Below are 27,449 nucleotides of genomic sequence, written 5' to 3'. Positions count from 1 at the left end.
ATCTTTTCTTCTTTTCCCTATCTTTTCTTTTCATTTCCCAACCCCCCCCCCCCCCCCCCTGTTGTTTCCTGCCCCAGCTCTCCTCTCTTCTTTCCTCCTGACCGCCGCTCTGATCCGGAAATTGTTTTTTACAGAGCACTCCCAATTTAGGCGACCCAGGTCCTGATGATGATCCCAAATTGACAGGATCGAAATGCCGTCGACCACTATCCACCAGCCTAAACGTCCTTGGCGCACGCAAACCTGGTTCATTGAAACAATGAAAAATACTATTGAGTAAATTGTTATATGAACCTTGTATTATTGTATATATTGCCTCTTTTGCGCCGTCTGTTGTGGTTTGTTCACGTTGTCACTAGCGCCGTTGTTTCACTAGCACGAGCACTTTGTACACCTTTTTCCACTAGGGTTGCCAGAGTATTTATACCCTGTTGTGCTCTTATTACTGCAATTCTTTTTATCTTCTAAATATATGACGCCTATTGGCGCTTTGAAAGAACAACCTTAAGTCTCCTCTCTTGTGTTCCTTGTAATGTCTTGTACATACCTTTCCAAACAATTCAATATATCCTGCTGAGATATTGTCGAATTTACTGGCTAGCCACATGTCAGCCCTTCTTATTTTATCTGTATATGATAAATCAGCCCAATCCGAATACTCATTGGGCTGTTTAATTTGTGAGCTGTAAACTGCAGATTCTCACTGATGAACAGAAGTATGCTAGAGACTAGAAACTGTATACTTTGTTGAGACATTATTGTAGGTGCGAAGGAGGCACTGTCTTTTACATACAGAACATTTTCTTTTGAAATGGAAGAGCAATGCCATAATTCAGTTTTACTGATAAAAATATATAGCGCACAAAAATGTATGTGTGGAAATGTGGTTTCAGCAAATATTTATCATTTCAACATCACCAAGTAAAGTGCCTTGATTGTTTTTATCCTATTAAAACTTTGTTTCCAGCACAATTCTGAATTACAAACAAATGGTTCATTTGTGGCTTCCTAACTGCTGATATGTTTTGAGACATTTGCAAAAATAATCGATTCCGCAGCCAATCACACAAAGGAACTCTTCAAAATTGTCAAAGAACTGTCTAACCCCACAGCCATAGAGAACACCATCCCCCCCTCCCAAGAAATCTGCGACACCCTCTTAGGCTACTTCCACAGCAAGATCACTAACATCTACAACAATTTCAACATTCAACCAAACTCAACCAACCAACAAACACCAGTCAAACTATCAACACCTGTTCACCGCTCACCGCACTGACTCAGCCATCATATCTTTCATCTACTCCGGGACGCCCACCGACCAAAGCACCCACTTCCACTACAACCTCGCAACATACCCAATCAGCACACAACTCACCAGCAATGTCAACACCTCCATTTCAACAGCAACTTTCCAGGACAGATAAAAACATGCAGACCTCCGACCCCGCCTATAGAAAGCCTTTGCTGACCCCAACAATCTAAAAAATTATCATTCAATCTCCTTGCTCCCCTACCTGGCCAAAGTTCTCAATAAAGCCACCAACCAGCAGCTCACAGAATTCCTGGAACAAAACCACCTACTGCATGCCTCTCAATCAGGATTCTATGCCAACCACGGCACTGAGAGCGTGCTGATTGCTGCCTCAGACGACATCAGAGGACTCCTCGACCATGGAGATACTATGGCCCTGATCCTCCCCGACCTTTATGTGGCGTTCGAGACCGTCTCTCACAACACTCTCATCAACAGACTCCACAACATAAGCATACAGCAAGATGCCTTCAAGTGAATCGCCTCCTTCCTTACAGGACACGCACAGAGCATTCAACTGCCTCCCCGAATCAACTCCTCACCCAAAGAAATCATATGCGGCGTGCCACAAGGATCATCCCCCAGCCCTATCCTGTTTAACACCTACATGACCCCCCTCGCAGATGTCATCAGATCCCACCCACTCAACATAATCTCCTACGCAGACGACACTCAACTGATCCTCTCACTCACCGAGGACCCCTCCAATGCCAAAACCATCTTCTGCAACGCCATGACAAACATAGCCAAATGGACGAGAGACAACTGCCTCCAACTCAACTCCGACACAAATGAAGTATTGATGTTCGGGAAGAACACTTCCGCATGGGACCACAGCTGTTGGCCTGAACTCAGACCCATGCCAACACCGAATGACCGACCATGCACGCTACCTCTGCATCATCCTCGACAGTCAATTGACCATGAAACAACAAGTCAATGCATTCACCTCTTTCTGCTTCTACACACTTCGTATGCTCCGCAGAGTCTTCAGATGTATCCAACCAACACCAGAGAGACCGTCACGCAGGCCCTCGTTACCAGCCGCCTTGACTATGGCAGCGCCTTCTACCCCGGCATCTCCACCCAACCCCTGACAAGGTTCAACCCCATACAGAACACTGCAGCCAGACTCATCCTTGACCTCCATAAGCAAACTTGCATAGTCCCCCACCTGAGAGACCTCCACTGGCTCCTCATCCAGAAAAGATGCCAGTTTCAGATCCTCACGCACACCTGCAAAGCCCTCCATGATCTAGGACCTGCCTACCTCAACCATCGACTGAACTTCCACCGACCCGCTAGACACCTGTGCTCCTCTTCACTTGCCCTCGTACACAACCCCACATCCGTCGCAGCAGTAGCCGCACCTTCTCCCACATCCCTGCCAAGACCTGGAACAACCTTCCCCTCCAGCTCCGTACAGACCCCTCACTGGCAGACTACAGAAAGAGACTCAAGACATGGCTCTTCGACTGAGACACAGTGCCCAGATACTCCAGGGGTGACAGTGTTGCACTTTACAAATGCTGTCTGATTTGATTTACAGGTATTACAGTTGTTGTGTGTTACAAAATACTGACAGCCTACAGCCTTTGATTTTACACCCCCAAGAAAATGTGGGAATACATGGTGCATTCTATAACAGATTTGTCATTAGGTATTCAACTGTATTAGCATCTAAAGCATGCTAAATGACGACCTTACTGTGCACTAGGATAAGACAATCTTTGTTGGGGCTCTTCAGCGATTCCCTCACCATCACCAACAGTTCCTCTCTACTCTTCATAGTACCTTTTTCACATGTATTTAATTTGTTTTATTGCCTTTATCATACCAGTAAAAGGTGTCGGAGCACTTTACATCACACAAACATACAGAGACAATGAATCATGTGTGTAAATCAGTGAATAAAAAATGTTACATAAGGCAAAGGGGATTACAAGGTGTAGGATGCACATGTCACCCATACCGGTATGCATTATTTCAGAGTGTTTGGTCTGAAGAAGCACAAACTCAGGATTCAGAATATAACACAGAGGTTAGGAGTGACTTTAATCATATGAATTTATTTCTACCCAAACATACCTTCTTTAGGAACATCAGGTAAATAAAAGTCTGGGAAGAAGACATAACTTTCTAACCTGTATCATGAAGCTTGCATGCTGCTCTTTGGTGGCAGTTCATAGCTCACTGTGCTAGATTATGATTGTAATTTATGAACTGCACAGTAACAAAAGAATCCCTGTGACAAAAGTAGTAACCAACGGAGCTGTGCATAAAATACTGTTATATGATATGCATGGTACACATTCCTTGCAACAGGCATATTAACCCTCTGCACTACCTTAGATGAATAAAAACTGCCACTGAACAAAACTCCCATCTCTCTCCAGCAGGTACATTAATCACCAGAGTTATTGTGACACTTTTATTGTTTGCCGAAAACGGCTGGCTATACAAGGAACTTTGCAGTGGTACGAAACTGGCCCCCAGTAACAAATGCAGCCCCCTACCCTTCCAGTCTCCCGGCAAAAATCCCGATGCCTGGTACGGCCCATCCACCAATGGTGCCCCACACCGCTACCGAGACCCTCTCTCATGCATATTTAATTTCTTTTATTGGCCTAGTCATGCCAAGTATGGCAGGGTGTTGGAGTACATTAAATCACACACATATTATATTGAGACAATGGGCCATATGTACTAAAGCATTTTTTCATAGACACAGAATGTGTAAAATACTTTAATACATCTGGCCCAATGACTCATAAAAATGTGTAAGTCAATGTATAGGAAATGTTACTTATGACAATAAGTCAGATGTCATCCATATTAGTAGATATTATATCTTAGGAGTGCGTGGCATGGAGAAATATTGAAACTCAGGATTTAAAACATAACATGATGGTTGGGGTTGCTTTTACTAATAACTATTGTTTACATTGACCTGTTTAGACTCCCATAACAGATAACCATAGTTTGCAAATGAAAAGACCAGGAATGAAAACATGGAGGCAGGGCCTGTACTTCATAAAGCTAAGTAAGACAGGATCCTTTAAGTCGTGCCACTGCGTTACACCGAAAACTATACAAGTCTGAAAATAGGGAGCATGCCAAAACACAATCCTATGTTGCTTGGAACGCCAAAAATCCTTGCACCGTTCCATACTCTGTCCGAGTAAAGCCTGGAGCGTACTGAACAACTAGAGGAGGACTATAAAAGTAGTGCTTTACAACATAAACACGTCCCGGTCTGAGAAAGCTGGGAGTCAGACGCATGTAAAGCTTCACACTTAACATACACATTTTAAAACAATACCAGTATGAGGAGTAACTAAGCTAACCAAACTGGACCAATACAATCATTTTAACCAGATGGAGTAATATGCGTGCACAGTATAAGGAGCTGGATACCTTTGCACTCCCAATCAAATTCTACCACAGACCAATAAGAGGCTTTTTGACCCGCAACGCATGACACTTAGAATAAGTGTCGCCGCACTTGATTTCCAGGCATAGCCATCGGAGTGAGGATTTAAGACGTACACCTCCTTTCTATAAGAGGACCCCAGTCCAATCACCTACAAGTTCCCCATTACGAGTGGCCCTGATGAAGGTGGTAGTAACATACATCCACCGAAACGTACGTTGACCAGCGGTTTATGGAAACTTCGCAAAGACAACACAAGAGTGGGACATACTGAGATTGAGTCAGCCCACTCAGTCATCTATAGTGTATGTCATATAATTGGAGAGGAGTTCCCCTAGGATTGTTGTCTGAGTATGAGTGTGTCGCTTGTGAGAGAGAGTTCTGCTTGGTGGGATTGAATGTTTGATGGTGCGTCTTGGGGTCAGTTGTATGAATGACCAAAAGGATTTTTCATGTCTATCTGTGTATTTTATCTGTAAATAATATGTTTGTGGAGATGTTAATCATGAAATCTTTTCTATGAACTCTGATGTATGTCTATACATTGATATTTGAAAATGATTGTATATGTTTGTATTGATTGATATTGTGAACAAAAAACATAAAACTGTAAAAAAAGATTATTTGAGAAAATCCTGAACATATATAACATGTAAAATATTTTAATAAATACTAATCAATTTTGGACAATTTGGAATGGAAAGACTTATTGTTGTGGAACAGCCCATGTGATGAGCCTTAGGGAGGCCACCAGTAAAAGTATATACATCTGACAAGAGTTCTCAATAGAGTATATTTATTGTCTTTTCCCCCTTACTCTTGGACCTTAAAGTATTACCAGGGGGTACCGTCTTTGATATACCGTTCCATACCCTGGCCTTGAAATAGCAACAGATGAGGAATATATGGTGTAGTCCTTCTACAGTGTTTGTGCTTCAGGCCACCTCATCAAAGTGTGAAAAGCAGCGAAAGGCAGCGCTGGAACCAGCCTCATATTGCACAGAGTTTATGAGCAAGATTGGCCCGCCATGAAAGGACTTGAGACAAGGTGGAACCCACACCACCAAGATATTTTTTTTAATGGGGCCAACTTTTTATTCTGCAGCAAAATTTTCTAAATATTTTATAAAGGACCCTAACGATACATGTAGGAAATATTCAAGTCTGGCACAGAGCCCATTAGCTGCGTGAAATAACGTGCCCACACTTTGCCTAAAGGTGGTAAAATAAATCACTTTATATTTTCTGGTGAATAAAAATAGCACATACTCTGGAAGCACCGTTCTGAATTAGACCACACATGATGTTCAGCTTTATTCTTTTTTACACAAACTGCACAAGGGTGCCAGGCTAATCCTTGCGCATACATCCTACAAGTAGTTGCCTGCTTTACACAAATTCACACAAATCACGCATAGGAACTCCACCATTTCCATCACCTACACAGTCTCCAGTCGCCTTGTAAACAGCCAGTGAAACTGTCGACAGGGGAAGTGGGAACAGATCTTAACTCCAGTCCCTATCACATGCAAGAAGCTTACGGGTATTAAACGGTCAGTGCTCTCAACTACAGTGATCTGCAGTTCACGAGTAAGGCCAACACACGCTTTCATCCTTTCGAGGGCGTCAAACTGAGAACCATTAATTTAAGTTTTAGAAACACACCTTTTTATCAGGTGAGCCTGTTTTTGGAGTACAGAGCCGACATTGAGATGAAAGATCAGGAAACACACTCAGGGTATGGCAAAAATTGATGCCTCGCTTGTCTACTCTATATGTCTCATTTAAAGTTTCAAAGTAAAGTAGTCTAGCCAGAGTTTTTCTCCTGATATGAACGTTTGTTAACAGGGCCATATGGCCCGAGACCACTTGCTCTGCAACAGAAGTCTTAACCTTCTATAATGCTTTGTGCACGTTTCATCTCACTTGTCACTCTTTTCACACTCCCTTCTCGGGGGGCATGGTCTGGCCACGCAGGAAGATGGCCGCCTAAAGAGTGAGCTCTGTCGCGGGATGGACCCCTGATAAGATTTATTTACTGACCCGAGGCCGCAGAGACATCTTTTCCTGCCCAGCTGTGGTTGGAAGGCGTCAAGATGGATTTAGCCGAGTTTCCTGGCATCTGGTGAAGGCGGTTTTCCACATTTGAGTGTCGGTGAGGGGCTCCCGCGGCTTCGTTCTGCCCCGCGCTTCCCCACCTGACGCATCGTTCTAGGCCGCGCCTTCTCTTCCTCACAAGGCCGCGCCCTCATGCCTCCAAGAGCACCAAGCGCCACCCCCTTCTGAGCCGTGCCTCCTTCCATCAATGAAGCCGCGCCTCCTACCAACTTCCAGCCTGGCTGCAGCAGAAACTGCGCATTTTACCGCTGACTGACTAGCATTCCTGAGGTCGTGCCTTCTTGACTGACAGAGCCATCCCTCTTCATCTGTTACGGTGAGCGCGGCTCCTTCTACAGCTTGAGAGGCTTCTCTTTGCTCGTTGAGACTGCGCCTCCTATTGCTGATATTACCGCTATTGCTTCAATTGTTGATGTAATGGCATATTTGTGAGTACCTGAGGTTGTGTCCTCTATATCACATACGCCTGAGCCTTGCTTGTTGTATATTGATGTCCTCCGTGAGACTTGACAGTACAGCCTATTGTCTTTCTCTCACAATTATTATTAAGACGTGTCTTTTGATATCTTTCAGCATATGACAGCCTCAAGCTTGCCTCCTTCCTTTTGTCTTTTTGCCTTCTTCTAAAGTATACTTATGTATGTCATTATATTTAGGTTTGTGATTCTAGGAAGAGGCAAGCAACCAGTGGAACTGTCTTTAACACACATTAATGCCTGGCTACTAATGTAATGTAAATGATGTATTATTACTCTTTGCATTTATTATCTAAGTAGTTGCCAGCTGTCATATTATTACAAGCATTTTTATACATCTCTTCAATTGTCTTTTACAATAAGTTTTCAAATCGATTACATAACAGTTACCTTGTAGCGAGAAATAACATCTCTACGCTATTTCAAAGTTTTCATCAAAAATGGCATCCGAATGTCTACTAATAAACAAGGAACCAAAAATCCTAAACAACTTCTCTTTGCAGAAGTTCTCAAACAACCTAACACCGCGCCAACGAGAGGAAATACATCTTCTTCATCCAATTTGCCTCAGACTTCGCCACCTGCTACTACACATGCATCAGCGGAGACCATGCAACATATACTACATGAGATTTCTGGGGTCAGTCGCCGGTTGGAAGGTATGGATGTCACAATCACATCTTTGGCTGAAGAGACCAACTCAATTAGAGCAGACATTGCAAGCTTTCATACCAGAGTTGAAGGTTTTGACTCTAGGATCCAGGTAATGGAAAATCGTCTTGACTCAATTCAAAACAAAGACCAAGATCTTCTCTTCCTTCACAGCAAAATCATTGACTTGGAAGACCGCAGTAGGAGAGACAACATCCGCTTCTTTGGGTTTCCGGAACATATCAAAGGCCAAAACACTAGAGCATTTCTTTGCAATATCCTCCCAAACCTGACTGGCATTTCTTTCACTCCACCTCTAGAATTCCAACGAGCTCACAGAATTGGTCCCCCACGTAAAGACCCTGCGGCACGTCTGAGACCAATTATTGCCTGTTTTCTTCGTCATGAGCAGACAATTATTGGCTGCAGCTCGCTCACAAGGCTCCTTCTCGTTTGAGGGTCATCTAATCCACATGGCAGCTGATTTTTCTAAGGAAACAAATGAAAGATGGAAAGCATTTCTCTCCATGCAACCTCAATTGAGACAGCTAGACATCAAATATGGCATGCTTTCGTATCACCAGAAACGGAGATTCTAAAGACTTCTATGATAACCCGGCACATCTGCAGAAATTTCTAGATGGTATCAAACCTCAAGACATGGAAACGCAGCCCTCGCAACATGACCAATTTCAATCATCCTCTTCTTTCTCCCCGCAGCCGCCAGAGTAGAGACGACGAAATCTTAGTAACTCTAGGCACCGTGGTAGAGATTTGGGAAGGACCAACCGTGTCTCTACTTTCACACAAGAGCGGCATAGAGATAAATTCAGGTCTCCTCTTAAAACTCTCTCAGACGCGGATTGAACAACTTTCTGTTATTTAATTGGCTACCCATATGCCTAGATGTAGTTAATAGTAGACCTCATATTTATTCTTGGTCTTCATTTACTGATATTAACACTGGAATTAATTTGTTTGCCTTTGCATGTTATGATATTCAAACATTGTTAGATGAATTATAGTCAGTTGTATTACTTTACTCTCTATTTATTCAACTTTCTTTTATGATGCTTTCTTCTCTTATAATAGTTGCCTACTTTCTCAACATAGTATAGTACATTGCATTACTTTCTCTTTTATATTCTTATTGTTTTATTTTAATAAGATTTTCATCTATTATCCTAAATATTGTAAGTTATAGCATGTTACCATAGGCCATATTTTAATATAGTTATCCTGATATTTAATTATCTGACTATATATTTCTCATTTTTAATGCTATGCATATAATGACTTAATACCATTTCATGCCTATTTATATGCACAATGTATACTCTTTTAGGCGAGTATATGTAATTATATTGTTAGTCTCTCTCTTCTCACTATGGAATTTTCTATAGCTTCTAAATTCTCATTTTTTTCTTAATCACTCTTCTGATATCTTCTATCATATTCATGAGTCTCTACCAATATGTTAACACAGGCTTTCTACCTTATACTATCATCTGCCCTCCTAATCTTTTCTTTTCTTCAACGGGGTCCTCCCCCGCGGCGGCGCTCTAGTGCACCCAGGCCCGCGGTTGACAGTTTAGGATCCCCAACTTTCTTTTATCTGTACCCTCTTTTCTCATTTTACTCTGACTATACCCTCATTCCTTCCCTCTTCCCCTTATTATACTCCCAACAAACAAACAGCATCTTACTGCACTGTCTTATACTGTATTATTTGTCTAATTTTATTTCTTTACTCCTGATTGTTTCTATGTAACCACATATTGATGTTTTTGTGCTGAGGAAGGGTACCTCTTTCCTATCTCCTCTTCCTCCTTATATTTTTAATTTTTCGCTCTTTTTCATTTAGCTAAAGACATTGATTATTGTTTCATCAATTTTCTCCCATTGATATTGGAATTGCTTTACCATGACAAATACACACCCTTTATGTACAATCACATGGAATGTACATGGTCTCACGCATTACATTAAACGGAAGAAAGTATTCTCTTATCTCCAATCCAAACATGTAGATGTGGCCCTACTGCAAGAAACCCATTTAGACACATTATAATCTGATAAAATATGCAGGGATTGGGTGGGCAAGATCATTCACAGTAGTATTCAAAAGGGTGAAGTCACTGGCGCTGGTCCTTCCCGTAAATGTGGAGTTGCAATCCTTATTCGCAAATCACTCCCAGTTACTGTCTTAAAAACATGGTCAGATCCGGCTGGATGTTATGTATTTGCTAAACTGCGAATCGGAGACTCACACATATGTGTAGGATCTGTCTATGCTCCTACGGGTACCAAAAAGTCATTCTTTCTTCAGTTGTCCAGTCTATTAACAGAAATTAATGCATCACAATATCTAATTGGCAGAGATTGGAATCTGACGCAAGATCCTATTCTAGATAAAACAGGTCCATTAGACAGGGGAAACTCTTCAGATAGGGCTTTATTAGGTGACATAATTTCAGATAACAGATTAGTTGACCATTGGCGCCTTAGTCATCCAACAGATTCGGAATATACCTTATTTTCTTCCGCTAATGGCACATTCTCTCGTTTAGATTATTTTTTGACATCACAGAAAGTTGTTCAGTTGGTCATGGAATCTCTCATCCTGAAAACTGCTCTGTCTGACCATTCCCCTGTCCTACTATCTCTTGAATTGGGGCTCCCTAGACCAGTACGTAAACCCTGGCGCATGAGCATACAACATCATAGAACTCCAAACGGCAAGCCTCAATTACAATGACACCTCCAAGATTATCTTTCCACTAATCAGGGCTCTGTAGCCTCCAGCAGGACTATTTGGGCTGCAGCTAAAGCCACTCTTAGGGGTCAATTAATGCACGATGCAGCACTTGTTAATAAACAAAATGCTAAGTGACAAACTGAACTCTAACGAGATATTCAATCTTACTCTTGCTTGAACACATTATCCCCAATGCTGCAAAATCGTAAAACACTTGAACAAGCTCACATGGCCCTAAATAGCCTTTTCAGATCCAAAGCAGAGTATGCTTTGCGGAAAATGAAGGGACGGCATTACGAGGAGGCTGAAAAGGCGGGAAGATTATTAGCTGCACAATTACGCCAGAGAGAGGCAGCTATGGCTATACCGGCCATTCAGACAGCACAAGGAGATTTGTGTACAAAACCTCAAGACATTGTCAATGAGTTTGCCTCCTTTTATCAATATCTTTACACTCCAGATAATCATATAGACTTGGATAAGATGTCTACATTTCTTACTGAGGTGGATCTCTCCAGTCTCTCAGAGGACAGTAGAGCCCTACTTGAAGGTGAAATCACTAAAGACAAGATTTCTCATGCTATAGCTGCCCTGCCCTATCACAAAGCTCCTGGTGAAGATGGATTCCCTGCCGAATTTTACCGATGGGCAGGTCACAATGTTATCAAAACTTTATATGCTGCATTCCAGGAGGCGGACAATGTTTCTTCATTAGGTCTTCTCTCCAACAAAGCTATTATTGCTGTCTTACCCAAGCCCGGTAAAGATCCCCTGTTATGCAGCAATTATCGTCCCATTTCATTATTAAATTCCAATATTAAAATCTTAGCTAGCATCCTAGCGTCCCATCTCTGTAAAGTTTTACCTTCCTTTGTACATCATACTCAAGTTGGTTTTGTCCCGGGGCGTTCCTCTCGAATCATCTTCGCACATTAGCCAATACACTGTGGTCGGCTAAACACCTCTCAGATAATGCACTAGCTCTTTCGTTGGACGTAGAAATAGCATTTGACCATATTGAATGGGACTACCTTTTCACGGTTATGGAGCGATTTGGACTGGGTAAACAATTTAAAGATAAAGCACGTTTATTTTACGATAATCCTTCTGCCCAGGTGAATTGCGGTGGGTTTTTGTCTGACACACTCCTGATTCGGAGAGGGACACGCCAAGGTTGCCCTCTATCCCCCTTCTTTTCCTCCTGCCTAGAGAGCCATTAGCTGCCACCATTCGTCAATCTGATGAAATTGCAGGTATTCCCCTTCCAATTGGGCATTCTAAAATCTACCTATATGCTGATGATATCCTACTTACTCTTACTCACCTCCCCCGATCTCTTTCCTCTCTTCTTCAAATCATCAATGACTTTTCTTCTTTCTCGGGTTACAAGATCAATTGGGACAAGAGTCGCAACCCATTTTTAATGGAACTACGAAAGCAGCAATACACGGATTTCCTTTTCATTGGCAACCCTCTAGTCTTAAGGAATTTAGGCATTTTAGTTAATAAAGGTTTAGAGGATATGGTAACAGATAACCTAACCCCTCTAATTTTTCAAATGCAGCGTGACTTAGACAAATGGAAGGCCTTGCTATTAAAATGGTCACTGCTCCGAGATTTGTCTACATTTTGGGCATGCTTCCCCTCCAGATTCCCTTATCCCTGCTCCGATCAATGGATTCAAAGATTAAAACTTTTAGTTGGGGTTCGACTAAACCTTGTCTTGCTATAACAAAGTTGAAGGCTCATCAATTATATGGGGGAGCTGGCCTCCCATCCATTGAATATTATTCCCTAGCATAGCACATCTCCCAACTTTCTTATTTGTTGCCTGGAATCAAAGATGTTCCTCAATGGGTTCATATAGAACGTCATCTTCTGTCCACAGATTCTAGTCGTTTTGACTCTAAAAACCCAATTTTATCTGCTATGCATAAATCTTGGTGGAGAGGACATCGTTTATTAGGTTCCAACTCGCGTATTCATAGCAAGGCCCCTCTTTAGAATAATGCAGGTATCCGTATTATTGGTCGAACTCTATCTTGGCCTGTGTGGCAGACAGCAGGCATTCATTGCCCGGATCAACTCTTCCATAATGGCGACTTCAAATCGTTTCCACAAATAAGTGAGGAATTTAACCTTCCTACACAACACTCTTCCAAGTATCTTCAGCTCCAACAATGTTTGAAGAGCCATTTAGGACCACCCCATTGATCATTGCATGCTTCTCCAATATTGTCATATTTAAATACATGGGGGAAACTTAAAGGAGTGATTTCCAGTCTCTACAAAACCTTTACATCTCATCTTTTTTTAAACCCTTCTCTCATGATCTTCAATGTAAATGGCAATCTTGTTTATCAGCCTCTTATACAGACACTGAATGGGAACAGCTTCTAGAGAATATGCATAAAGGAGCTCGTGAAGTAAGGCTCAAATTCTGTTTATTCAAAATATTACATGATTGGCACTGGTCACCAGTCAAATTACATAAAACTGGTCTACTTCTCCATACAACCTGTTGGAGATGCTCCAATTCTGGCTGTGACATTGCTTGTGAATGTCGAAGTATACAATCTTTTTGGAATTATATTGGTACTACCTTGTACTCCATAATGCCCCTACACTTACCACTCACACCAGCCAATATCCTCTTACATGACTTCCCGAAAACTCTCCAAGCCACAGCATCATCTTTTCCACACTGCGTTGGCCACAGCTAAAATATGTATTTTACGTCATTGGAAATCATCTTCGCCACCCTCACAGGAAGAATGGTTGGTAGCCATGATACAAACGGCTTCAAACGAAACGACAATCTATAATCTTCAAGATCAAGCTGATATATTTCTTCAGACGTGGTCACCCTTTCTAAAAAACAAAGTTGTTGATCCTTCTGTCTCTCTCACTTCTCCTAACACACCTAATCAAGTAGATTAATTTATTTTATACATCCTTGTTCATCTGTTTCATGATTTATTCTACCTCTTTCATTCCTTTCCTCTCTACTTCTCTTCCTCTTTTCTTCGTATTCTGGCTCATTCCCTACATTTTCATTCGCCTACATTTTCATGCATTATTCCTCCTATTTTATACTCTTCTTCTCTTCTTATATTTTACATTATGATATTCCTTTTTATCCCCATTATACTTTGTTTTAATTTTTGCAAGGTAAGTACTACCCTGTGATAACACCTATCTATGTTATCTACCTATTTGTTAATTCTTACTCTTTATACAACTTTCTTCCCTCCTCTATGTTTTTTCCTTCTTCTATTTACTTTCTTACTTTCTATCTATTTGTCTATTCAATTATTTAAATATTTATTCAAAATATACTTATTCATATATGTTATTTATGCATGATTTATTTAAATAACAGATGTCATGTACCTATTGCCGCATTTTTACTTTTCAAATGTTGTCATTTATTTATTATCAATCTTCTTGCTTTCTTGTCTTTATTCTTATGATGTATTCTCATTGTAAAATGCAATACAAAATTTCAACACACACTCCCTTCTTGTAATTGGCATGATTAGCTTTTCTTTTCTTTTAGCTGGTGCATGCTAGTCCCTGCAGTCTCTTCCCTGGCCCTGTAGTGATGTCCTTACATTTTCAGGCAAAACCACTCATTAATTTCTAACTAATAAGTATAAATGTGTTCAGGTACCTATATTGCTCTGCTTACATTTCACATGCTTTATTTAATCTTGCATTCCCTAAAAGTGTTTGCTTTTTCCAGGATGCTGTTACGTCTTCTTTTTCAGACAGCATATTACTCTAGTCTTCCCTCCCTTATAGCCTATTTCTCATTTTCTGGTTCTCCAGCGGTGCAACATCATACAAATGACAATATAATCACTCCACTACAAATTAAAAAAAAAAAGTTAAAAAACATTGTTATTTTTAAGCTCAAAAGCTCTAACGTTTACAAATGTGGGACCGATTGCATATGCTTGTTTTTCAAAAGTGACTGGACAATGTTATTTCCAATTGATGTGTTACATTTTTCTTCCTAGCCTTTAGGCCCACCACATGCCTTAACTGCCCAGACTGGCCCATTGTCATTCTGCATGCGACAATCAGCTGACATACAGAATGACAATGGGTCCATCACAGTCTGTGAGAGGCTGGGAGGGGCTGCTCTTGAGCACAGAGGAGTGTGAGGCGGCCCCTGCAGGGTTTTCTCTGAACACTGAGGCTTCTTAAAGGTGAGCAGTAACCCCCCAAATTACAGATAAAAGGCGTCCGTAAGAGGGATCATCACGGACAACGGATGTGAGATCCAATTAACGGACGGTCCGTGAATTTTAAGGACGGTTGGTTACCCTACACTGTCAGACTTCTGCATCAGAGGAATACCACATGAGCTGACATGCGACCAGCAAGTGTGCACACTACCAAACTCCACAAATCCTGCACTCCTACATTACCACTCACTAGCTGACCAAAGAGCGGCCATCTTTGTTGCTCCACACACACTGCGCTATTAGTGGTCCAGATGATCGGGTGCATGGCTCTATTTAGAGCGGCTGTGGCCCGAATGATAGCGGGTGCAGGTAGGGTGTCAGCTGACACTGCTACGCATTTGTGATAAAACCTTAATACCACTGCAATAATTGGGCTGATTTGATGTGATTTTGTGTGGGGCAGAGATACTCAAAGTACGTCCCGAGGGCCGCATGCGGCCCTCCTGACCTTTAATTGTGGCCCCCTGGTGAACAGCAGCATTGGGCTGTTGTTCTCTTGACTGATCAGAAACATTCTGAAAGCTGTGAAATGGGTATACTTTATTTTCATGTTAGCTAAATTAAAGGTAAAGATGCAAAGCGTGTTTACTAGACAACTCACCTTTAGCATGCATCTGCTTTGCGTCCCCCTGCACCCACCTTTCAACACCCCGACCTTGGACATGCTGGCATTGATGCTGCCCTCGGTAAGCCACAGACTGTACTTTGTGGCCACCGGGGAAATGTTTGCGAATACCAATGGTGTAGAGGGGCCTGGGGCCTTTTTTAATTGTTTATTATAACTGCGGCGAGAGCATGGTGCACGTGTTAAGTGCCTCGCTCACTGGTCACCAAAGAGCCGCCATCTTTGTTGCTCCACACGCACCGTACTGATAGCAGTCCAACTAATAGGGCACACGACTCTATTTAGAGTGTATGGTCTGCGCCTAGGACAAGCCCATTTGCCGTCCCATCCATGCCTGTCCATTTTCAAACGGGCCCAGGGGCCAGGAACCCTGCACCTTTTATGTCAGACAAAAAGGTTTTTTCTTCAGACCTGCTTAAAGCATTCCAGCCCGCCTGTTTAGAGGCTTGCCAGGCATCTGTCAATCACCACACCCGCTTAGACAGCTTTAAACACAGATCCTTTTCCTGCAATTCCAATGATAACATCACTGGCGCAGACAGTGAAGAGAGCACCAGCTCTCTGGGCTTTGGGAACAAGAACGGATCAATCCAGGATACCACAACCAGAAGTCAATTTTGCTTCTTTAGTAAAAAATGTCACTCCCTGGCCACCCACCAGCAACACATCTATGATCTGATGGTGTACTAAGCCCCTGATGCTCTTTTCATGACTGAAAACATGGCTTCATGAGGCCTCTCTGCCCGATATAATTGCCACACTGCCAAAAAACTATTACATTGCTAGAATGGATCGTAAGAACAAGGCAAGAGGGAGAATATTCATTGTCTTTAAAGGCATCTTTCCGTGCAAAATAGAGGAGCTTCCCTTTTTGGCTTGCGAAGCCCTATTTTTTCTCTTGGTCTCACGCACACATTCATGGTCTATGGTGTGTTAATCTACCACCCTTCGGCTTTGCTGGGAATTGCTGCTCGACAATTCCTGACTTGCTCTCGCCTTACATACTTAAAAGTCCTAACTTTACTCTACTTGGAGACCTAAATATGCATTTAGAGAATGCCACCTGCAAACTTAGCCAGGTTTTTATAGAGGACCTGGGCTGCCTGAACCTTAACCTCACTAATTCTACCCCGACTCATAAGGAGAGCCATCTATTTGACCCCATATTCTCTAACATTACAGATCTTACCTCAGATTCTCCTCTGCCCCCTGGTTTAATGAGGCCTTATATGAAGAAAAGAAACCCTGTAGGAGACTTAAAAGAGTCTGGAGGAAATCATACAATGGGAATTAAAACTTAAATACAAAGCAGCTCTGAGCCAATATCATGTGCATTGTAGAAATGCCCGTGCCTCATTTTCCTCAGACAAACTTTCAGAGGCACAACATTGTCCCAAAACACTTTTTAAAGTAGTCCAAGAACTCTCAGATTCTAGCAAGTTTGTTCCACCCCCTTTGCTTTCACAATCTAAATGCAAGGAGCTTGTGGGCTACTTTGTTAAGAAGGTGACAGACATCCAACATGCCTGAACTACAGCTAGGATAGGCAAATCCCAATTGGTGATCAATAGCCCTGAACACCAGCCCTACTCAACTTTCTTCTAGGGAAGGAAATCCCTTGGACACGGGCCATTCGACCGTGAGATTGTAATTATTGGCCCCTTTGTACTATCCTCCCCTTTCGGACCTATTGCAGCCAATAAAAAGGGCTCTCCCCAAGACCCGCTCCCCCAGCTAAGCTGAGAACCTTGAGCCCAAGTCTTCTGTAAATTCTGTTAGGACTCTTGCATGTAATGGTTCACCCCTTTTTGAAAAAAACTCATTTGAACCCGTTTAACTGGTCCAAAATTAGACCTATCTTAATGCTGCCTATTCTCTCCAAGGTATTGGAGATCACATAAAGGCCCAACTGACAACTTTTGTGGAGCCCCAACTTGCTCTACACCCCTCGCAATCAGCCTATAGAGCTGGGCACAGTACCAAGTTTGCCCTCCTAGGAGTCACTGACATCTGAGACGGCTGCTGGAAAAGGACAGTACAGCTGAGCTGATTCTTTTCGATCTCAGTGCGGATTTGAACACTGTGTCACATGACACTCTTGTAGAAAGTCTGACTCAGCTAGTCTCCAAGGACGGCTCTCACTTGGCTGACCTCCTTCTTGGCAAATCATACTTTCCAGGTTTTGTTCGACTAATGTAGTGTCCGGCTCACACATCCTTACCGCAGGAGTCCCACAGGGTTCAGACCTCAGCCCTATGGTATTAAACAAATACGTCCACCCTTTAGTGTACTTGGTGGAAAGTAGCGGGCTCACCCTGTTTTCTTATGCAGACGACACCCAAATCATCTTTTCCCTGTCGTACGAGCAGAAATACAACTCTGGTGATCCAAACTTCTCCACTTGGATGAACATCAACTCTCTAAAACTAAACAGTAATAAGAACGAGGTAATGGTACTGGGTAAGAATCTCCAACTCTGGGGAGCCCAACACTGGTCTGCTACTTTAGGGGATCTTCCTGAATCATCCCATTAGGTGTCAGCTCCCAGCTGAAGCCTAGAAAGTCACAGGGTCAGAGTTTGGGTGTGGTATTGTACAGAAGCAGGAAATCTGCCAAGAAAAGTCTGTCGACAATTAGCTGGGCCCAAAGGTGGAATTTGCGGAATTCCAAAAGGGCTGCCGGAGATTCATGCTCAAGTCAGCGCTCTAGTTCTTCAGGGCGCAAGACTGTGAGCATTTTATCTGCGCGCTAGCCCTTGCCTTTTCACACGTCACCTGAGGAGATTCCTGTATCAACAGCGTATCCTCTAGTAGCGTTGTGGTAGTTAGTTAGGGTAGTTTCCGTCGAATGAATCCTTTGACGTTTAGTTTCGTCGTGTTCCTAGCATTCCTCCAGGGTAGCAAAAAGTTAGGGACGAGATACATTGTTTCCCTAGTGTTCGGAAGAGTATTTTTTCATGTGACTGGATAGTAGAAAAACTTTCCTATTCAGTCAACTAGACGATGTCAGCACAAGTGAACCATTCTATGAAAATTATCTACAAGGTAGACTTGAGTTTCCCCACAGAGCATCAACAGAATTACCAAAGAAGCTCACGAAGTAGCAGTTCATCTTACCTGAGTTCCTGAGTGAAGCTGCAGTCCGCCTCAATTCCTTTGGTAACGCAATTACCTGTAAATGAGAAAAGAAAAAAATAATGCTATATTGTGAACTAAGTTATGAACTTAGCAATGACTGAGATAATAGAAAATAACTAGAGCAACATAATCTAACAAGATAAAAGTTAGAAGACTAATGTCCATCGAAAGAGGAGGAGCGTTCAGCCGAAAATAACATGGAAAAGATAGAAAGCAGTTACAAATTAAATAGTAACAGAGTTAAAACAGTAAGGCATTACAGTTGTGTTTGATGTTGTTTTGCAGTTAAAACACACTCCTGAAGTGGCCCCCTGAATCCGAACAACATATACGTGTGAGGTGACCTGTGGCAGGAGAACCGGCTGTCTCTTCTTTCAATCCCTTTCCCCCTTGTGGACCTAGTCGCCTACCAAGTGAAATTCTGGAGGCACAGGTTCAGAGGTGGGCGTTGGGAAATTCTCAGCATTCTGCTCCCACACTGTTCGAGTTGCCTTTGACAGAGTGAAGTGCCCACATTTAAAAAAACTCATCCTCTGAGCAGAATGGCTGAAGGCCTTGATTTCAATAAGTTAAGCGTGGTGTTGGAAGGCATACAGAAGGAATTGATTGGGATAAGGGAGGAGAATAGAAACCTGAGATTAGACTTTATGCATTCCAAGAGAGAAACTACAGATTTGGGGCTGAAACTAGATAGTCTGATTACTAGAGGTAATTATGGTTTCCTGTTATCTGGAAGATGGGAGGAATCTAGTTCAATACAGAATTCAATTCCTAAGATCACAACCAAAGTAATTCATTCTTTAGCCCCAGTGATTGCTTTAGCTTCCCCAGAATAATTCAATGGAGACCCACAAAAGGCCCCAAATATTTTTGACCCAGTGTACCCTTCATTTCATGTGCCGCCCAGCAATTTTCCCCAATGTCCAGTCTCGAGTGGCTTTCATTCTCTGATACCTTAATGGCGATGCGGCGGCATGGTCTATGCCTGTAGTCACAAGGAACGATCCAATCTTGTACAATTTCGAAGAGTTTAAGAAAGAATTCCTCAGGATATTCGACAGAAGAAAAGCATCTCACGACACGGACAATGAATTGTTAGAGTTAAAGCAAGGAAGTCGAGACTTGATAGCTTGTTTAGCTCAATTTAATAAGTTAGTGGTCGAAACTGAGTGGCCAGAAGAAAAAAAGGCAGCAGTTTTCGATAGAGCTCTAAAGGACGAACCGAAAGACGCTCTGGCTCAAGTCCCCAACAGACCCACAGAGATATCGTCCCTAATAGATTTGGTTCTCGAAATAGACTTTCGTCAGAACGAAAGACGAGGTGAAAGAAGAAGAGAATTTCACCCGAATATACCACGATTTGATCAAGCAAAAACTGAGACCACAAGTATGATGGAAAGTCAATCTGGAGTTGAACCCAGCCAAGTTGGAACAATTTGAGGGCCCTTATCAAAAGAAGAGTGAGAAAAGAGGAGGCAGAATAAGTTGTATTTATACTGTGGTGTGAGTGGACACTTTTTGTGGGATTGTCAAAAAAGGCATAAGATAACACCGAAGGAAAACTTGCGGCACCACCAGTGAACGGAGTTGAACTGGAGGGTGCAGAATGTAATACAACTCCAAAAGGTCATCAGTTGGCAAATACTCCACAATCCTCGTCTCCTCATCTAACAAAATCAGTAACTTTATGTTTTGGGGACAAAGAACGAAAAGAAGTCTCCGTAATGATTGATTCCGGCACAACAGGAAACTTTTGTGACCTGAAATTCGCAAATACAATTGGGTTAAGATCTTTACCAAAAGCAAAGAGCGAAGCTGTGAGAGTGGTTGATGGGACAAATCTGTTGTCTGACCCGATTGTCAGCCACACTGAGCTGGTGGAATTGATCTTCCCAGAAAGACATTGTGAAACCTTGCAATTTAATTTGATTGATGCACCCCAATTTCATTTTGGGACTACCGTGTCTTACCGAACATAATCCCACGATTGACTGGGGTGCTTGAACTATCAAGATGGATTCGAAATTTTGTCGAGAGAATTGTTTTAAAAAAATGATCTGCAGCGGGAGAAGAATCCATCAATGTACCTGTGTGATGGGAGTGCTACTGTGAGTGTTATCCAATCAACTGAAGTCCCAGCTGAGTATGAAGAATTTATTGATGTGTTTAATTAAACTGAGGCTGAGAAACTACCACCCCAGAGGGCCTACGATTGTAAAATTGAACTTGAAACTGGTGCTACTCTGCCTTGTAGTAGAGTATATGCCCTGACAGAGAAGGAGGATCAACATTTGAAGGATTATATTCAGAAATATCTAAAGAATGGATTTATCTGGCCCTCCCAATCTGCTGTATCATCGCTACTCTCCTTCGTACCTAAGAAGGAAGGAGAGCTGAGAGCATGTATCGATTACCGAGCAATTAATCGCATCACAGTAAAAAATCGATGCCCTCTGCCTCTAATCTCGGTGTTGCTGGATCAAGTAAAAGGAGCACAAATTTATACTAAACTAGACCTGAGAGGAGCCTACCACCTCATTCGTGTACGTGAAGGTGATGAATGGAAGAAGGCTTTCAGAACAAAATTTGGTCTGAGTACCAAATAATGCCCTATAGATTGTGCAATGCACCAGCTGCGTTCCAACATTTCATTAATGATGTTTTGAAAGATTTCATTGATCAATGCGCACTCATGTATATTGATGATATATTGATATACTCGAATGCCGTGGAGGACCATGACCAACACGTAAGAGGAGTGTTGCAGAGGCTAAGAGAAAATTGCCTATATGTGAAATTAGAGAAATGCACCTTTAAAGTGAGGTCTGTAGATTCCCTCTGATTTGTGCTCACCCCTGATGGAGTCACCATGGATCAAAAGAAAATCAGAGCTGTCACAGAGTGGAATCCTTGGAGGTCGGTTATGGAAGTTCAGAGCTTCATTGGATTTGCGAACTTCTATAGAAGATTCATCCAAGACTTCTCAAAAAAGCTGATTCCACTGACCTGTTTACTAAGGAAAAAGGTACTTTTTGAATGGTTGGATGAAGCCCAGAAGGCTTTTGAGTCTTTGATGAAAGATTTTACAACTACACCAGTCCTACTCCATGCTGATCCACAAGAGCTGTTGCTTGTTGAGGCAGATGTGTCAGACTTGGCGATTGGAGGGGTGTTATCTCATCGGCATAAAAGGACAGGTCAAATGCATTCAGTGGCATATGGATCTAGAAAATTGACCTCCGCAGAAGTAAATTATACCATAACGGAAAAGGAACTACTTGCCATCACGGATGCCTTTAAAGAGTGAAGGCATTACTTAATGGGAGCCCGACATACCGTAACTGTGCATACCGTTTATCAAAATCTGAAATTTTTAAGGTCAGCAAAAATGCTAACTTCACGGCAGCTGCGCTGGTCACTCTACTTTGAAGACTTTGATTTCGTTATAATTTATAGACCTGGAACCAAGAACAGGAAGGTGGATGCCTTGTCCCAATTGGACACTGAAATGTCACAAAGGACCATAGAGGTTCAAAACTCCATGCCAGAGACAAGAATCGTAGAAGCCACCCAATTAACATCCAGAGAAGAGGGTTTTCAAGGTACCATGACCCTAGAGGAGATGGAAGAGTGGGCCAATCAAGACTCAAGGAGAGAGATTCAAGGCAAACTACCGTTTCACGATGGAGCCCTATACCTACCAAATTCGGAGTTGCGAAAGAAAACACTGTTAGAGTGTCATGATAGTAAATTGGCCAGTCACAAAGGAATGCAGAAAGTGAAAGATCTGGTGAAAAGAACATTTTGGTGGCTTCACATGATAAAAGACATGACAAAAGACATTCACGAGTATGTAGCCACTTACTCGGGGAAAGGCACTCTCCCACTGGGTTATTTCAACCATTGCAAAATTCACCCTATCCTTGGCACACCCTAACCATGGACCTGATAGTTGACTTACCCTCTAGTCAGGGCTTCGATACAATTCTAGTTTGTGTAGACACCTTTACTAAAATGACCCATTTCATACCCTTGAAAGGAGTCCAGACTGTCCAGAAGCTAGCACAAGTATTTAGTGAACAAATAGTCAGAATTCATGGTCTTCCAAAGGTACTAATTTCTGATAGGGGTTCTCAGTTTCTATCCCATTTCTGGAGAGCCTTAACTAACGAATTAGACATAGAAACCAGGTACTCAAATAGCTACCATCCAGAAAACGACGGCCAAACTGAAAGGGTGAACCAAGAGTTAGAACTGTATTTGAGGATATTGTTGTTAGAGCAAGGAGATTGGCCAACATACCTTTGGGCTGCAGAGTTCTCACACAACAATGCTAAAAATGTATCTACTGAGTATTCCCCTTTTTACATGAACTATGGTAGACATTCGAACGCGACCTTGAAATTTCAGGATTTAACTGTGCCAGCAGTTACAGACGCATTAAAATATTTGGTGTTAATCCATCAGGCAGCCACACAGAATTTAAGTAAGGCAAAAGAGCAGTACAAGTACTATGCAGATAGGAAGTGAAGGAAGGAACCAGATTTTAAAAATGGTGATAGGGTTTGGTTAAACTCTAAGCACCTCAGATTAAAAGGTGACAGAAAATGTCAACCTCGATTCATTGGTCCTTTTGAGACAGAGAAAAAGAGCAATCGTGTATCTTACAAACTGAAATTGCCCAAGAGTCTAAAGATTCATCCAGTGTTTCATGTCTCCCTTTTCAAAAAGGTACCAGTGAAGTTGAGAACAACTTTAAGGCACCAACGAAGCGAGGTGAAACAGATTCTAGACTCAAAAGTAATAAAGGCTAAATTTATTATCTACTTGATTGGAAGGACTATGGTCCAGAAGGTCTTGGGAATTAAATTCTAATGTTCATATATCTCGCTTAGTAAAAGCCTTCCATAAGAAATTCCCAAAGAAACCACGGCCCGGAGAGACCTCACTGAGAGGGGGTATCGTCAGATCCCAGCTGAAGCCTAGAAAGTCACTGGGTCAGAGTATGGGTGTTGTATTGTACAGAAGCAGGAAATCGGCCAAGAAAAGACTGTCGACAATTAACTGGGCCCAAAGGTGGAATTTGCGGAATTCCAAAAGGGCCACCGGAGATTCACGCTCAAGTCAGTGCTTTAGTTCTTCAGAGCACGAGACTGTGAGCATTTAATGTGCGCGCTAGTCCTTGCCTTTTCACACTTCACCTGAGGAGATGCCCGTATCAACAGCGTTTCCTCTGGTCGCGTTGAGGTAGTTAGTTAGGGTAGTTTCTGTCGAGTGAATCCTTTGGTACCTCCAAAAGCTGGTGGTTCCTTACCACCCCTCCCACGCATTGCGCTTGAGCAAGCGATTCCTTTACACAGTCCCCAGATTTATATGTACTCAGATGGGTGGCTGTTCCTTCTCCTTCTTGGGTCCCAAGCTATAGAACACTCTCCCTGGGTCCCTATTTTCCATATGGAACTGAATAATGGTTATTCTAAGCCGCTTGTGTCTAAGTTGCCCTACCTGTCACCTAAGTGCTGGGAAACCCTCTTGAGTAGCTATGCGCTATATAAGATTTTAATAATAGTAATAATAATTGTCAGACTCTGAAATTCTTGGAATCCCACACCACAGCCCCTTTGTAAGAAATTGGATTATTATTTGGGGCGGGTAACTACCCACCTCAAGGAATAATCTCAATCCTTGTGAGGGTGAACCATCAAAGTCATTAAATAACCTGAGCTCAACTCCCTGGTAGCTATGGCACAGAGCAGACAAGCTTAACTTAGGGCAATGTGTAAAGTATTAATGTAGTCCCACAAAAGTAATAAAGTCGAAATGCATAACAATAAAAATCCCAAACCGATTTAGAAAAATAGAGCAAAATGTAATCAGCAAAATTATACAAAAATGACAAAAATCCAATAAGGGGGATTATAGATGTGAATTATTAAATTTTTAATTATGAATAGCACCAAAAAACATAAAGGGCAAATGATAGTCAATTGTCGTGGTGGAACGGGACCTCGGCACACTTTGAAGATAACGACGATGGAGTGCAGGTGGGATGCACCAACCAACATCATCCTGGTCAAAGATTTACCAGTCTGAATGTAGTCCTTTAAGTCCCAATCCACTTCAGGAGTGCAGCCCTAAAACTCGCAAGAACTTTATGAGAGGCATTTAAAGATGCACAGGGTGTCAAACATAGGCCATAGCAGGGACCAGTCTAGATCCACTTACCACTGATCGGCCTTTTAGCTTGTTGTATCCCTGTAGCATAAACAGGAGGCCTTATAATCCTTGGAGTCCATGTCTGTGTCATGGGTACAAGAGGGAGCAGGTTGAGTCGTTTAGGGGTCCTCTCGGGGCAGAGATGTAGGAAAGTGCCTCCACGTTTTGCCAAACTCTTTATGTACTTTGACTGAGTGTGCCCTGGGTTCCTGCCAACCAGGTACCCAGGGCCTATGTTCTTTCCCTAAACTGTACTGTTGCAAAGCCCAATTGACAACTCTCTGGCCACATGTAAGTCCCTTGTAAAAGGTGCCATAGGTACCAAGGGCACTGTGACCAGAGAAGGCCTCTAAGGGCTGCAGCAATTATTGTGCCACCCTTAGAGGCCCTGTACCTTTACCTCCACACACTGCCATTGCAGGCTACGTGTTTTGGTGCAGAGCAAAGGGAAGAGTTGACATGGCACATATCCCTGTGTGCCCTGCCTACAATCCACTGCCCTGGCATAGGTAAGCCACCCCTCTAGCTGGGTGCACTATACCAGTGGTGACGATACAGGTGCATGAGCCCTGTACCCCTATAGCGTCTGTGCCAATTCTCAGTAATGCCATAAAGAGTATATGGTGCTGGGAGTTTGTCATTACGAACACCATAGCACCATAATGGCTTTACGGAAAACTGGGAAGCTTTGTATCAAACATTTCAGCACATTAAACCCACACTGATGCCAGTTTGGGATTTAATGAAAAATGCACTCAGAGGGCATTTTAGAGATGCTCACTGAAAAACGACCTAAGTCTAGTGTCCTGGCTGAGTGGCTGCTCACCCGCTGCCACCACCAGACATGTTTCTGGACCCCTGGGTCGAAAACCTGCTGCTCTCGGGGTCCTGAAACAAAGCACATCGTGGGACGAGGTGGCAAGCCTTCTCCCCCAGGATGGGTAGGGTCCACTGAGGGGAAGCTTCAAAAGCTTGCTGCCTTAGTGAGCTACCCCAGCCATTTTCTGCTCCCAGCAACTGGCCCCCATTGATTCTGACCCCCACTTTGGGCGGGAGAATCAGTGAGGAAACCAAGTTAGGAGGAGAGGTGTGCCCACCTTTGCCAACCCCACCCCTCAGGTGGGGGAGGCGTGGTGAAGCACAACTCTCAGTCCCCACCATCTTGCAGATGGGGTGACCCAGCCACCCAGAGTGAGGCTTATGCCCCCTTCTCACTGGAGGGGGGCACACATAATAGGGGGTGTACCCACCCCAAGGAAGGAACCCATTGGTCTTGACCTGTACCTACCTGTAACACCCTAAAATCTAGTATTTAGGGGCAATCCTGTACCTTGCCTCCTCAGACCAGAGCCGAAAAGAAGAAGCAAGAAGAAGAAGGACCAAACAGCCGTGCGGAGAGGAGAAGAGGAGGGTGCCAACTGACTTAGCCCCAGCCCTACCGGCCTGTCCCGACCTCAGACTCCTCTACCTGAACCTCAATTTGTCCTGCAGCCAGCAGTCTTTGAGAACCCGGAGAACCTGCCCTGCCTTGCAACTAAAAAACACTTTGTCTTCCATGAGTACTGAATATGTTCAAAAGTAATCGACTCTGACTCCGGCCGACTACGTGAGTCTCCCCCACTCCGCTCCCGGGGCCCCGAGCCCGAGTGAACCAACCCTCAAAGGAGGTCCACCAAGCAATCCAAGCCTGGATCCCAGTGACCCCTGAACCTCAACAAGCTCCCAAATCAAACCTACAGCCAAGAACTAAAAGATCTTCTTGACTGCGACCAAAGGCGACACCCTGACCGACTCCATAACCGAAGCAGTCCAGAAACAACAACCGAGCCCATCTGACCGACTCCATCACTGCACGCTTGCGGTCACAGGACAACGCCTCCCAAAGCCCCATTCGCCTCCACAGCAGCTGACCAACTGAGGGAACTGCGACCGACTCTGCAGCATCAGCCAAGACCGCATCCTACACCCGGCCGCCCCTGTGCCGCTGGTGGTGTAGTTCTTGTGTTTGCAAAAGACACACAATTGATGGACGGAATACAGAACAAATCAAAACATTCACCCCCAGTCAAGAGATCTGGGTTAAATCCATCATTCTTTTGCTCACCATGCCACCCCAGTTTAGACCTGGCCATATGCAAATCAGTCTTGACCCTGTGCCTCATGGGAACAGTCCAGCCCGAACTGCCAAGCCAGGTCCTCCCTGGACCGCAAACAAGCATCCTAGGACCGGTTTCGGGGTTTCACCCCTCTTCAGCCAGGATAGCTTGATTCCAATTCTTGTGTTTGCCATTGGACCCTACAGTGCTGACCTCGATCCCAGGAGCTTTTGTCCTCCAATCTAGTGGCCTGCTCACTGCAGTCCCCAGTCCCATGACTGTGCTTAGCCCGTTGACTAATGTGTGGTCCATGCACTCTACACCCGGCCGCCTCTGTGTGACTCGAGTGAATCCTACCAGCGGACCCATAA

Source organism: Triturus cristatus, chromosome 11 (assembly GCF_964204655.1).
Source record: "Triturus cristatus chromosome 11, aTriCri1.1, whole genome shotgun sequence".
Lineage (NCBI taxonomy): Eukaryota > Metazoa > Chordata > Amphibia > Caudata > Salamandridae > Triturus > Triturus cristatus.
This window is presented reverse-complemented; position numbering follows the sequence as displayed.